At 41.5% G+C, this 13,314-nt stretch overlaps 1 protein-coding gene across 1 annotated transcript in view; it reads right to left on the bottom strand.

Moving 5' to 3' along the window:
* Positions 1-6,862, bottom strand: part of HELLS (helicase, lymphoid specific) — a 351,006-nt gene extending 344,144 nt beyond the window's left edge. Inside the window, exon 1 of the mRNA XM_030203455.1 lies at positions 6,753-6,862. The gene's annotated coding sequence lies outside the window, so the exon portion shown is untranslated. The remainder of the gene's footprint in view (positions 1-6,752) is intronic.
* Positions 6,863-13,314: the final 6,452 nt, after the last annotated feature.

The following is a 13,314-nucleotide window of genomic DNA, read 5'->3' as shown; positions in this document are numbered from 1 at the left end:
ATAGAAGTCTTTATTAAATTTATGAAAAACAATACAGAAGCGAATAATGCACAGCCAACAGCATTGGCGAAAACAATTCAATTATCAAGCCATTTGGTTCAATACAAACAACAAGATCATAGTAAACTCCCAAGGCTATATAATTAGCGTGCAAAGTACTTCTAAGATTTGTGACAGTTTTTCAATATACTCCCCCCCCAGGAGAAAAAGAAAAACAAAACAAAAAACCCCACCCAATCCCACCTCACTTCCCCCTACACCAACCACAACCCCCCCCCCCCCCTCCAACCACATATTCCTAACACTCACAGTGTGACACAAAGGGTTCCCAAATGGCTTCCCACCTGGACAGAGTTTTATGACGTATAGCCCAAAGCCTTTCCATTTCACAAATATACCACAGCTTATTTAACCATTTTACCAGAGAAGGAACCTGAGGATACTTCCATTGAGCGGCCAAAGTAACCCTTGCGGCCGACATAGCATGACGAACCAAAAGGGCCTGAGATGTAGTAAGGCTAGGAGGTTTTTTAGGGAAACAAAAAAATTCCGGTGACCACTTAATAGGTCTAGAGAGCCAACTCTGGAGTCTGTGCTGAATTCCTTTCCAGAAAGCCTGAACTTTAACACAAGACCACCAGAGATGACCCATTGTACCCTTCTGCCCACACTCCCTCCAGCACAATGGGGATGCCTTTGGAAACATCTGATGAAGGCTAGCTGTAGTCAAATACCACCTGTATATAACCTTTACAGTATTTTCTTTGAAGGGAACAGAGCTAGAAATCCTCGACAATGCGTATTCCATAAAGTTCCAATCATCATCACCCAATGTCAAGCCTAACTCCTGATGCCAGCATAGTCGGTGCTCAACAGGAGGCTGCACTCGCCTACGTTGATAAGTATACAAGCAAATAATAAGTCCCCTCGTCCCTTGGAGTCCTCACACAGATCTTCCAAAAAGGAATCCTCCCTGATTACCTTGGCTTTTATATCAGCAGCAGAAAGAAAGTGTTTCACTTGAATATAAGCAAAAATATCTTTGGCTGAAACTTATGCAATTTCTCCTAAAGTATTAAATGGAATAAAAGTTTCCTCATCAAAAAATTGACCCCAGGTCTCCAGACCCGCCGCAAGTCAATTCAAGAATGGCCCAGGCTCAAGCCCAGGTGGGAAAAGAGGATTATTTACTAAAGGAGTAAGCTTAGAAAGGACCAAGTCAGGCCTGGCAAGTAACCCATCCCAATAGCAAAATGTCAAAATTGAAGGACAGATATCCCTTCCCAATACACGATATCTCTTAGGAAGCCACACTAATGAACATAATGGACAAGCGCCTACTAAATCCTGCTCCAACCCAATCCACCTCTTCTGGCGGCTCGCATGAAACCATTCAATAGCAGCACAAGCCTGGGCGGCTTTGTAATACCAATGCACATTCGGAACACCCAAACCACCTTTTTTCTGATCTTGATAAAGCACAGTTCTAGAAAGATGTGGCCTTTTTTTATACCAAATAAAACGAAGAAGGCAATCTTGGAGACCTGAGAGGAAGTTACGAGACAAACGAAGAGGGAGCACCTGGAAGAGATACATCAAACGTGGAAACACATTCATTTTCAAAGTAGTAATCCATCCAAACCATGATAAGTCAATGGAGCCCCAAGCCTCTAAATCTTTATATAATTCTCGCAAGAGGGGAAGGTAATTAGCCAAAAATAAATCCGAAAAGCTTTTTGTAAGAAGAATCCCCAGATATTTAGTACCTTGAGTTACCCACTGAAAAGGGAAGGCGTGTTGTATAGACTGTAAGATCGGACTGGAAATACCAATAGCCATAGCTTCTGACTTAGTCATATTAAGCCTAAATCCCGAAACGGAGGAATAATCCGCTAGAAGCTTAAGTAAGTTAGGCATGGAGAGTAGTGGTTTAGTTAAAGAGACAGCATCAGCAAACATTGCCAGCTTATACTCCTGACCACCTACCGTAATGCCTGAGATATTAGGATTAGAACGAATAGCAATAGCGAGGGGTTCCATAACCAAGGCAAATAGCATCAGCAAGAGAGGACATCCCTGGCGAGTCCCCCTAGACAAAGGAAACAAAGGAGAATTGCCACCATTAATCCGCATACACGCTCTAGGGGAGTTATAAAGAGCTTGAGTCCAATCCCTAAATCCCGACCCAAATCCCAATCGCTCCATAACACTAATCATGAAAGGCCAATGAACCCGATCAAAAGCCTTCTCGGCATCCAATCCCAGAAGACACAAAGGAGTTTTGGACGTTGTGGCGACATGCAGCAAATTAACCATTCGATGAACATTATCCTTCGCATGTCTTTGGGGAACAAACCCTACTTGATCCGGATGGATTAGATCAGGAAGAACTTTAGGTAGTCGATTTGCTAGGACCTTAGCTATGATTTTGACATCAGAATTAAGAATGGAAATAGGACGATAGGAGGCACAGTCCATCTTCTCCTTACCAGGCTTAGGAATAACAGCTATCCAAGCTTCCATCATAGAGGGAGGTAAAGCTTCCCCCTCTCGAAATCCATTAAGAATCTCGACCAGAAGGGGAGCAAGCTCCCCCTAAAAGACCTATAAAAGTCATTTGGTAAACCATCCAAGCCTGGTGCCTTCCCTGTAGGCAAGTCCTTAATAACCTTGACTACTTCATCCACTTGAATGATGTCATCTAACATACATCTTTGCTGGTCTGTCAAGGAAGGAAGGTTCTGAGATGATAAGAAGGCCCCAATCGCATCTTGATGAATCGAAGAATCGGCCGAGTATAAAGACATAAAAGGACTGGAAACGCTGCCTAATTAAAGAAGACTTAGTTAACATTGTATTAGTACCATCTCCAATCCAAAGAATAGTACGATCAAATCTAACCTACCTTAATTTAAGGCCAATGAATGACCTGGTTTTCTATGAATAAAGTAATGAAGCTGCTGTTGCTGCCCCCGGATAAACTGCAATTGGTCTGAATAAATATTATCCAATCTTAACCGAAGGGCTTGGATCTGCCTCAGTACGGAGATCAAATGAGAAGACTTATGGAGGTCCGCCAAGTGAGAATTGTGAGATGCAATCTGCAACTTCCTTTCGCCTGGACCGAGACTGAGTTCTTGCCTGTTTTAAGAAAACCCCCCTCGTAACAGCCTTTAAAGCATCCCAAACAATCCCCAGAGAAGGGCCCGAATTCAAATTATTAGCAAGAGTGCTCAATAATTAGCCAAAAGCTTGTTGTCCTTCAGCAAGGAGACATTTAAAGTCCACCTACTATCTTTGTCTTCCTCAGAAAAGGACGAGAGCTGAACCCAAGTCGGAGCATGATCCGATATAGTAATGGGGCCAATACCTGAGTGGCAGCCCCCTTGAATCAAAGATATATCTAATAATAAATGATCAATACAAGAGTAAGAGTCGTGAGAATGAGAATAAAAGGAATAGTCTTGGTCCCTAGGATGATGTAAACGCCATACATCGCACACAGTTAAAGATCGGGCTAACTCAACCAGAGCCTTTTAATTTTTAACATCATTTGCCGACATCGCCCCGGACTTATCCATAGCTGGGTCAAAAGACGCATTTAAATCACCACCCAACACCAATTTGCCATAGGGATTAGACTGAACAACTTTGCCCAGCCTGACAAAAAAGTCCCCCTGAGATTCGTTGGGCGCACCAGGGAAAAAGGTAAGTTATTCAAGACTACATGTAAAAGCAAAAATCTACCTGCAGGGTCGCACCTAGATTTCAACAACTGAATCTGCAGGGAAGAATGAAGCAAAATTGTAACCCCCCCCCCCCCCCCCCGTTTTTTCAAAGAAGCAGCAGAAGCACAAAAGACGTGGGTAATGATAATGAGACAAATATTTTTCATGTTCCCTCTTTAAATGAGTCTCTTGGAGAAATACAACATGAGGTTTGTGAAACAATAAATCCTTAAATAACTTTTGAGGAGAGTTCAAGTCCTTAACATTGTATGTCAAGAACTTTAAGTCCACACTCATTTAACCGTCACTATACAAGCTGATTAACTCTGATAGAACATGGAAGCCGATACTGACCAGAACCTGGTGGAAAGGAAAAAGGACGAATAGAGAGAAGAAAAAAAAAAGGGGGGGGGGGACTCCCTCCCCCACTCCCCCCCAACCCTCCCCCACACATACCACCAGGCAGGAGTAATCTAGTACCACTGACTGGGAACACTGGAGAAAGAACCCCACCGTAACCAGGACACCGCCCAAACCACCCCCCCTAACCACTCCCTCCCCTCACCTAAAACCCCCCATCTGCCCCCCTCCTCCTCCAGACACCCCCCCCCCCCCAAATCATACTCCCAACCCATTAACTAACTACAGCAGAGCACCACAGGTACACAGACTATATGAAACAGGGAACACTAAAAGACCCAAAACAAAAGCAAATAGCCAGTCCAAGCAAGAAATCAGGTAGCTCCCTGGGCTTTCTTAGCCTTGCTGGTAACTCGCTTCCATTTTTGAAGCTTGGCTCTTGCATTGGGAATCCTGTCAACCGGAGGAACTTTTTTGGTTGTCAGTCCAGCACCATGCAATATCTTCCAAACATCAGATAAGACGAATCCAATGCAACTTGCCCTCCATAGTAAAACAAAGTGCAAAGAGGAAAGCCCAACGATATGGAATCTTATTCTGAACCAGCACTTCCAGCGCAGGCTTCATTACACACCTCTGAGTCAGAGTAAACTGAGACAGGTCCTGAAACACCGTAACTTTAGCCTCATTATATTTCAGAAAAGGTACCTGGCGTTCCCGTTGCAACACTTGCTCTTTAACCAGAAAGGAGGCAAAGCAGACGATAATATCGCCATATTCTCCGATCCCAGCAATTTTCCACACAACAATCTCACAATGGTAACTACATCCTCTCTGTCTCCCGATTCAGGAACCCCGCGAAGGCGGAGATTGTTCCGACGCCCACGGTTTTCTAAGTCATCTATTTTATGTTGCAGATCTTCATAAGAAGCCAGAAGCTTTGTTAAGCGGGCATCTGCCCCACTCAGCTGCTCATCATGGCAGTCCACACGAGCCTCCAGATACGGGAGCTGGGAGGCTGCATGGAGTAAGTCCACGCGCTCCAATATTTCCTCCTTGGAGGACTTTATTTCATCCTGGATTTCTGTAAGGCACTTTGTTAATTCTTTAGCTAGACCCCTAGTAGGGGGCACTGAACAAGCATCCGTTAAGGACATAGCCGAATCCGAAAGGCGTGAAGACAAGACATGGCACCGCAGGGCCTTACCAGCCTGCCTAGCAGGCTGCCGCTCGACATCTTTCCGAGCCACCGACATGGCCACCCGCTACCAGGCTAATTCCACTATCTAGACCGGCTACGTGCACCAGAGGAGGAGAGAACATAGAATCAGGGCGGATGATCGCTATTGCGGCTTATTAGTTAGTAAGGACGCTCCGGAGCTATGAATTAGGGCAGCCATCAAGGTCCGTGATGTCACTTCCTATCCAACGTAGTTGATTTTTTTTAGACTGCAAGAATCATGACTAGATGTAGGAAATGGGGTGCTGTTAGTAATTTTTTATAAAGATAGTATGTTGATTAGTAGGCATTCAATTCATTACTGCACCTTAATCATTTAGGGTGTCTTTTACTAAGGTCCTCTTGTGTTTTTAGCTCACGCTGGGTGTCAGCAGGCTGATGGAAAGCCCTTAGAACTATAAGGTGTGGAGGAGTAGTCTAGTGGTTAAGTGCAGCAGACTTTGATCCTGGGGAACTGAGTTTGATTCCCACTGCAGCTCCTTGTGATTCTGGGCAAGTCACTTAACCCTCCATTGCCCCAGGTACAAATAAGTACCAGTAAAACAGCTTTGAATATAGTTGCAAAAAAAAGAACCCCACAAAAAGGGCAGTACAGCAGGTCCCATTCCCTTATCGGTGTCTCGGCATTTGGTGTTGGCTGCTTTTATTCCTACAGACCCTGCTGCACATAACTCAAGCTTAGTAAAAGATCCCCTACATTTTAACACATGCTAACTTACCAATTAACATAGTCTGGCATTTTAAGTTATAATTTGTCGGGCAAGTCACTTAACCCTCCATTGCCCCAGGTACAAAATAAGTATCTGTAAATCGCTTTGAATGTAGTTGCAAAATACCACAGAAAGGCGGTATATCAAGTCCCATTTCCCTTTAATTTTTGCCTTATTCACATTCCTAGTATGTACTATGCTCGCTCCTTTTAGAGCATATGATTCTAGATTTGTGAGGAGTTAGTAGGATGCAGACGAAAAAAAAACTGATAAAGCCAAATACAATGGTTCAAGGAAAAAAAACTCAATCGGTTCTTGCTAGTACTTTACACAGTGGAATCAACTCCAGTAACATCCTTACACTGTCATACATGAAAATAAAAAGGGGGGGGGGGGGGTCACTCAAAGTCTGTGAGAGCGGAAGGAAAGGGAAGGAGGTACTGTTGTATTGTTTCACAGGCGCAATCACTGGACACAAACCATGTTTTTAGAAGTATTTTTAACTCCACCATGAATTTCACAAGTATGAAAGCGGTTTGGAGATTTTTCACTTTTGAACTTAATTATTTTCAAAAATTGACACAGTCTACGCTTGTGTCGTCCAATTCACGATTCGTTTTGAAAAAAAAAAAAAAATCAAGTCCCAATTCGGAATTTCCCCACCTGTCTGCTCGCTCCTTCGCTGCCGCAACATCAACAACCAAAAAAACTTACCACAGCAGGACCAAAAAAAGTCTCTCTATTGTCGGCGCAAGCAAGAAGGTCTCTCTAATTTGGCGCGCACTGGTTTTGCCCCGGAACAAGAACTGACATCAAAGGGCGGGACCGATAGCCACCAATGGAAGGTGCAAGAAAGGAGGATGGCTCAAAAATAGGAGATGTCTGAGGCGAGGCGGGATGTGTCAAACCTATGAGCTGCTGCGTCCACGTTGTCGTTCTTTATTGTTCGTAATACTTTTATTTAATCTCACTCACGTTTTTAAACATGCCAGCTTGTATAGCACACGGATGTACACAGAGGAAGCATAATAACGGAGTAAGTTTGTGTAGGTAAACCCTAGCAGTGTTATATTCGATGCACAGAGAAAACAAAAAAAAAATTAGGAGGATAGATGTAAAATGTTCATATGTATACGACTACCAAAAGAAAAATGACGTTTTCAAATGTTGCCGATCGAATCCGTGAAGATCCCGAGGATCCCGCTGTATCCGGTTTTTACACCGTGCCTTATATTCGTGCAGAGATATTTTTTTTCTCCTTGTAAAGGGTCTCTATAACAAACATCATGTTATGAGAGTCAGGTGCTCAACATTCAGAGTTTCTATCTATTTATTTACTTATTTATGACATTTATATCCCACATTAAACATTAGGTTGAAACCTGTAAGCATTAAAAAAATGTTTCTGTGCTTAGATCAAAAGAAAAAGATAGCATGTACGAACTTGCTCCTTTTGTTTTCTGGATTGCAGAATCCTAAGGGTGGTGGAACTGTTAGGTATAAACCGTGTTGTTTCTGACTTGTTTTGTACAAGTTTGGGTCCTGCTGATTTGTACATCTGTCTGGAATTTTGGAAGATGGAAATGAGAAAATAATTTTAAGTTTTGGGTGTAATCTGCAGAAGTTGTTTACTTTTGCAATGTGTGTATGGATGCCTGTTCTGGTGTACTGTGTATGCATGTGATAATATTTGAATAACTGTCTATGATTTCCAAACATGCAGCATCATTGAAGGACAGACTTGGTGGTGGGGTATGTTTTGAACTTAATTTTAATACTGAACAATAATTGTGGAGATAGTTTAGACATTTTAGAGAAGTAGAGGTGGTGCAGTTTAACTTGTCAGCGCAAATGCTTTCATGAATGTTTAAAATGTTCAATTGCTGCTGCCTGTTTGTGTTACTCAGTCTGTTATAATATTAGCATAGGTCTGAGACTATGGGCCCCTATATTTTAGTAAAGCAGAATTGAATCAAAATCAATTCGAAAAACCAATTCATATGAGCCAATCAAATTGAAAAAATTTTGAGTGACTCGGACAGCACTAGTCTACACTCTCTCCCCTGAAGTAGTGATATATAGAAAACAAACTGCAGCTTGGTCCATGTTTTCATTCTCTGTACATTAGGAAGATGTGTGCTAGCAGAAAAGTGTACAGTACTACAGACGCTCGCATGCAAATGTTTCCTGCAAGAATGTATCATGTAATAAAACAGACTGTATCGTTTTTTGTGGCTTTGTGTTTTGTGGGGGAGAGTGTGGATTGTGCTTAAGGAGGTATTTAGAGCGATTTTTACTTTCGCACTTTAACCATTAATTTGTAGCCTGTGTTCCAAAGTTAAAGAGCTTATGAGATGCAAGGGGAAGGGGGGGTGAAGTGGGTTTGGCAGCGTACCAACCGTCTGTCAATTAACTTTCAATACTGAAAGTGCAGAGCTGGGCGCAGAAATCCAGGGAAATGGTTCAGAACAGGGGCTTAGGCTGATGCACATGAAGTAGCAAGCAGACCTTGGTGTCACTTTTAGTTTGTGGCTAACAAAAAATATTAGGCTCCTATTTTTGTTCCTAGTTAATTATAATAGCTACAGATCTTTTCCAAAGCTCCGCCTACATAATGTCAGTAAGTTTTCCATCTCTGACCCTGGGTAGACTGGATGTCGTGTAGCTGATTCTTATTAGAAGGCCTAGGTAAGGCAGTATGCCAGTGGTTCCCAGGCCTTGTCCTGGAGGCACCACAGCCAATCGGGATTTCGGTGTATCCACGGTGAGTGTTCATGAAATAGGATTTGTTTGTAGTGGAGGCAGTGCATGCAGGTCTCTCTCATGAGTATTCATTAAGGGCATCCTGAAAGATCTGGCTGGCTGGGGTGCCTCCAGGACCAGGTCAGGTTTGAGAGCCACTTCAGTACGCAACTTCGTGTATACAGGTCATATTCAAAACAATTTATATGGTTAACTTTGGAGTTAATGACATAAATTACTTTTAAAAAGTGTGGGTGGCAAATGGCATAATTTTTAGCCATCCAAAAATTACCCCCTTGTAAGATTTTTCCTAAATGGATATTTATGGTATTTGCTTATCTTAATATAATTTATTTAAGTTTAGCAATCCTACTTAAACAGGTGCTGTGGCTAAAAATCTTTGCAGTGACTGTCCCATTAAATACTATCCTTGAAAAGTTTGACTGGATAGACAGGATTATTCATTATCAGTTTAAACCAACTTTGAGAAAAAAAAAATAAATAAAGGGTTTTTATAAAGCTGAGAATTGTTTTTTTAAACTGATTTCTACCCTCATTGCAAAAGTATGGCTGCAAGTTTGTGATGCTTTCTAGTATCTCCTCTACAAGCAGAGCAAGAGTGAGGCATGTATTGGAACTGTGCCTGGAATATACATGCTTTGCAGGTTGCCAGAGGAAGAAAGCCATGGAGATATTGCTGATGAAGGAAACTTAAATGTTTCCTGCTTGGAGGAGGGACGATCTTAGATGACACTGGAAGGGGTGGCAAAAACAAGGGAGAAGCTGGGCTGTGAGGGAAAGAAAAGGCATGACACTAAGGGCTGAAGTAATAAGCTGCACTTGGCTGATTTTTGCATACTAAAGGTTTAGGTTTATTAACTTATATTCTTTTTATACCTAAGCAGAGTATTTTATTTATTTATTCATGACATTTATACCCTACATTAGCCCGAAGTAGACTCAAATTTAATGTGGCTTACAAACAATAAAGTGAATAAAACATAATAATTTACAGAATGTTATGAATAAATAAAATACTCTGCTTAGGTATAAATTACAATAACTTCAAGAAGCAAATTAATACATGTGCAGTAAGTAACAAGGGATTTATACTGTCTCAAGGACAAACAAATAATTAAGGGTGGATAGGTGAGAGCATAATTAGGCAGGACTAGATGGGAAACAAGATTAAGGAAAGTGTGTGGGTAAAATTCAGATAGAGTTCTTTGTATTTGGAAAGAGCAGACTAAAAAAATGTGTTTTTAGAAGACTTCTAAAAGTTAGGTAAGCTATAAACTTGATTGATTTAGGAAGAGAATTCCAAATTTTGGTGCCTTAATAGGAGAAATTAGCAGAGTGAATTGTTTCATATATCACATTCTTACAGATAGGGAAATGTACGACAAGATTCTCTAGATGATGAAACAGCATTACGAGGGGATAATTTGGTAAGAATATTCATATATGATGGGGCTTGATCAAACAGGATTTGGTGAATGAAAACATATAATTTGAAAGATATTCTATCTCTTATTGGTAACTAATGTAGCTCATATAAAAGAGGAGTGGCTTTGGCAAAGTGAGATCTACGTTTGAGACGAGCAGCAGCATTTTGAGCTGTTTGTAATTTTTTGAGAAGACCACCTTCAAATTCAGCATAGATGGAAATTGCAATAGTCGAATTTGATGAGGACGAGGGATTGAACCAAAGCACAAAAGACAGATTTAGAGAAAAATGGCCTTAATCTCTTTAGCTTCCAAAGTGAGTGAAAGACATTCAAGGTCAATTTAGAGACTTAGTTTTCAAGGGTGAGGAAATTATCTATTGTGACTGCCGAGATTTTCATAGATGACTCAAGGGAATAGGCTTTGTTCTTAATAGTAAAGTTACTAAGATTGATAGGATGGTGAGGGTTAGTTATTATTAGGAACTTAGTTTTATCCATGTTAAGTTTTAGTTTGAAATTAGAAGCCCATGATTCCATAAGTTTTTTTATCCCTAGACTAATCATGTGAGTTATGTCAAATAATTCTTTAGAGAATGGTATATAAATGGTGACATCATCAGCATATATGTATGTTGAAATATCATGTTTTTCTAAAAGATGACCAAGAAGAATCATCATAATGTTAAACAAGATGGGGGAAGAGGGGAACACTGAGGGACCCCACAGCCAGAAGACCGAGTGGAAAAAATTACACCCAATTGTTTTACTTAATATGACCTAGATCTTAAGAAGCGAGAAAACCATTTCAAGACAACTCCACAGATTCTGTAATAGTTAAGAATATGTAAAAGAATTTTATGATCAACAGTATCAAAGGCACTGGACAGATCAAATTGAAGTATCAAATATTTTGTTACCAAAACTTATTTCTCTCCTAAAGTTAGCTAAGAGGGTGGTAAGCAGTTTCTGTACTGTAAGAGGGCCTAAAACCAGATTGTGAACTATGTAAAATGGCATGAAACTGGAGATACTCCATAGGTTGGCGCATGACAAGTCCTTCCATTACTTTAACAAGATGAAGAATTGAGGCTGCTGGTCTATAGTTGGAAACTAAACTTAGGCTAGTTTTGGTATTTTTAGGTATAGGAGTCAAAATAATATTGCCATTGTCAGAGGGAAAGAAATCTTGAGACAACATCAAAGTAAGATCTGAGTGTAAATGATGTAAGAATTGTCAGATTAATGAGTTCTTGTACCAAGTTGAACGCTGCAGGATCCGGGAATGGACGAGGACACGGGTTCCGACTTGGCGGTGGGACAACCCTGAGGCTTCACCTGCAATGACCGCCATTCCCCAGTGGTTGAGCCCCTAGGTGCAGACGACCGTCAGGACTTAGGAGAGCAGGAACTGGCGAAACAGGGATGCCGAGAAGAGGTCAAACAGGCAGACCGCAAGCAGAGAGTTACTGAGTACCAGCTAGGGGAACACTGGCTGGCAGCAGGCAAAGAGGAGTCCAGGTACAGGCTAGGGTCAAACGAGCAGGCAGCAGGCAAGGAGAAGACCAGGTACAAGCTAGGGTCAAACGGGCAGGCAGCAGGCAAAAGAAAAGTCTAGAGACAGGCAGAGAAGCAGAAACCAGGTCAGCAGAGAAAATATAAGCAAAGCTAGGAATAGAGCTACCAGAGTAGAAGCCGAAGCAAAGAGACAAAGGAAAACTCAGTAGAAATAGTGCTGGCGTCTGACATCAGCAGAAGGTAGCAGAGAAGGGGAAGTTGCCATAGGGCAAAGCAGAGGACAGGTAATGGGCATAGGGGAATCCAAGACAGCCAATAGGCTGGGGAAGCAAAAGAGGGAGGAGACCGGGAGCCTGATCGCAGGGTTGGTCAATCCTCAGCAAGAGAGAGGGCAGACCGGAGGGGGGAGGGAAAGGGTGGCAGCGTCGACGAGCTGTTTAAGAAGCTGGGGAGTCCTGCGCCGTTGGAAGAAACTGCCGCTGCCGAGGTGGGGGAGACCCGCGCTGCTGGAGGGGACCGCCGAGGACGAGGTGAGGGGCGTGACTAGAATACATCAGGAGCTGACTTGAGGAGATAAGTAGACAATGTAAATGTGCATATTTGTGTAACGCGTGATTGACCTGATCAGTAGTGACTGGATGAAAAACGGACCAGATTCTATCTGCTTGAGAATGAGGCAGTAAAGGATCAAGTAACTAGAGGAAATAGTCTATAGATGAAGGGGTATTGTTGAGTTCTAGTCTGATTTTTAGCTATTTTCTGTTTAAAGTAAGTAGCCAAGTGGTCGGCAGTAGGTGTGAGATTCGTTGAATTGGTTATTAGTTGAGTGTCCAATAAACTATTAACTACTGAATAAAGTTTCCTCCGGTTGACTACTGTATCACCAATTAATTTGGAATAGTAAGATGTTTTCGTTTTGGAGATCATAAACTTATAGATTTTCAAAAAACTTTTCCAAGTAATCCATTGTTCAGTGGATTTGTCCTTAGACCAAATTCTCTCCTGTCTCTTGCATTTACGTTTCATTTGTGAAAGATCATCATTGAACCAAGGAAATAATCTTTTTGGATGAGATTTGACAGTCGCAGGTGCATTAGCATCAGAGTGCTTTACAAGTTTCATTCCATTGCTGAATGAAATTCTGGGAAGGGTTTGAGGTAAGTAATGCACTGAACGACTCATTGGACCAGAATTTTAAAAGGTCAATTTTACCTCTAGTTTTAAAGGAATGTAACAAATTTTGGGATTTGAACTGACAATTTCCTTCCTGTGCAGTTTAAAAAAAAAGGCTACTGTGATATGACCAAGGTATTGGGGTCCACTGAAAATCTGAGATGAAAAAAGTAGTTGGGTCTGTAAATTTCATTGCTAATAGATCTAATTGATGACCTTTTTAACATGAGAGGACATTCTGTTGAAAAGCGAGAATTGCCAAACATTAAGGAATTCTAGGAAATTTTTGGTGTATTGGTTGGTAATGTTTTCAAGATGTAAATTAACATCTCCAACTATAATGATATCATTATTAATACATGCATTGCAGATGAATTTGGTAAGATCAGTCTCAACTA

Source organism: Microcaecilia unicolor, chromosome 5 (genome assembly GCF_901765095.1).
Source record: "Microcaecilia unicolor chromosome 5, aMicUni1.1, whole genome shotgun sequence".
NCBI classification, from domain to species: Eukaryota; Metazoa; Chordata; class Amphibia; order Gymnophiona; family Siphonopidae; genus Microcaecilia; species Microcaecilia unicolor.
This window is presented reverse-complemented; position numbering and strand designations above follow the sequence as displayed.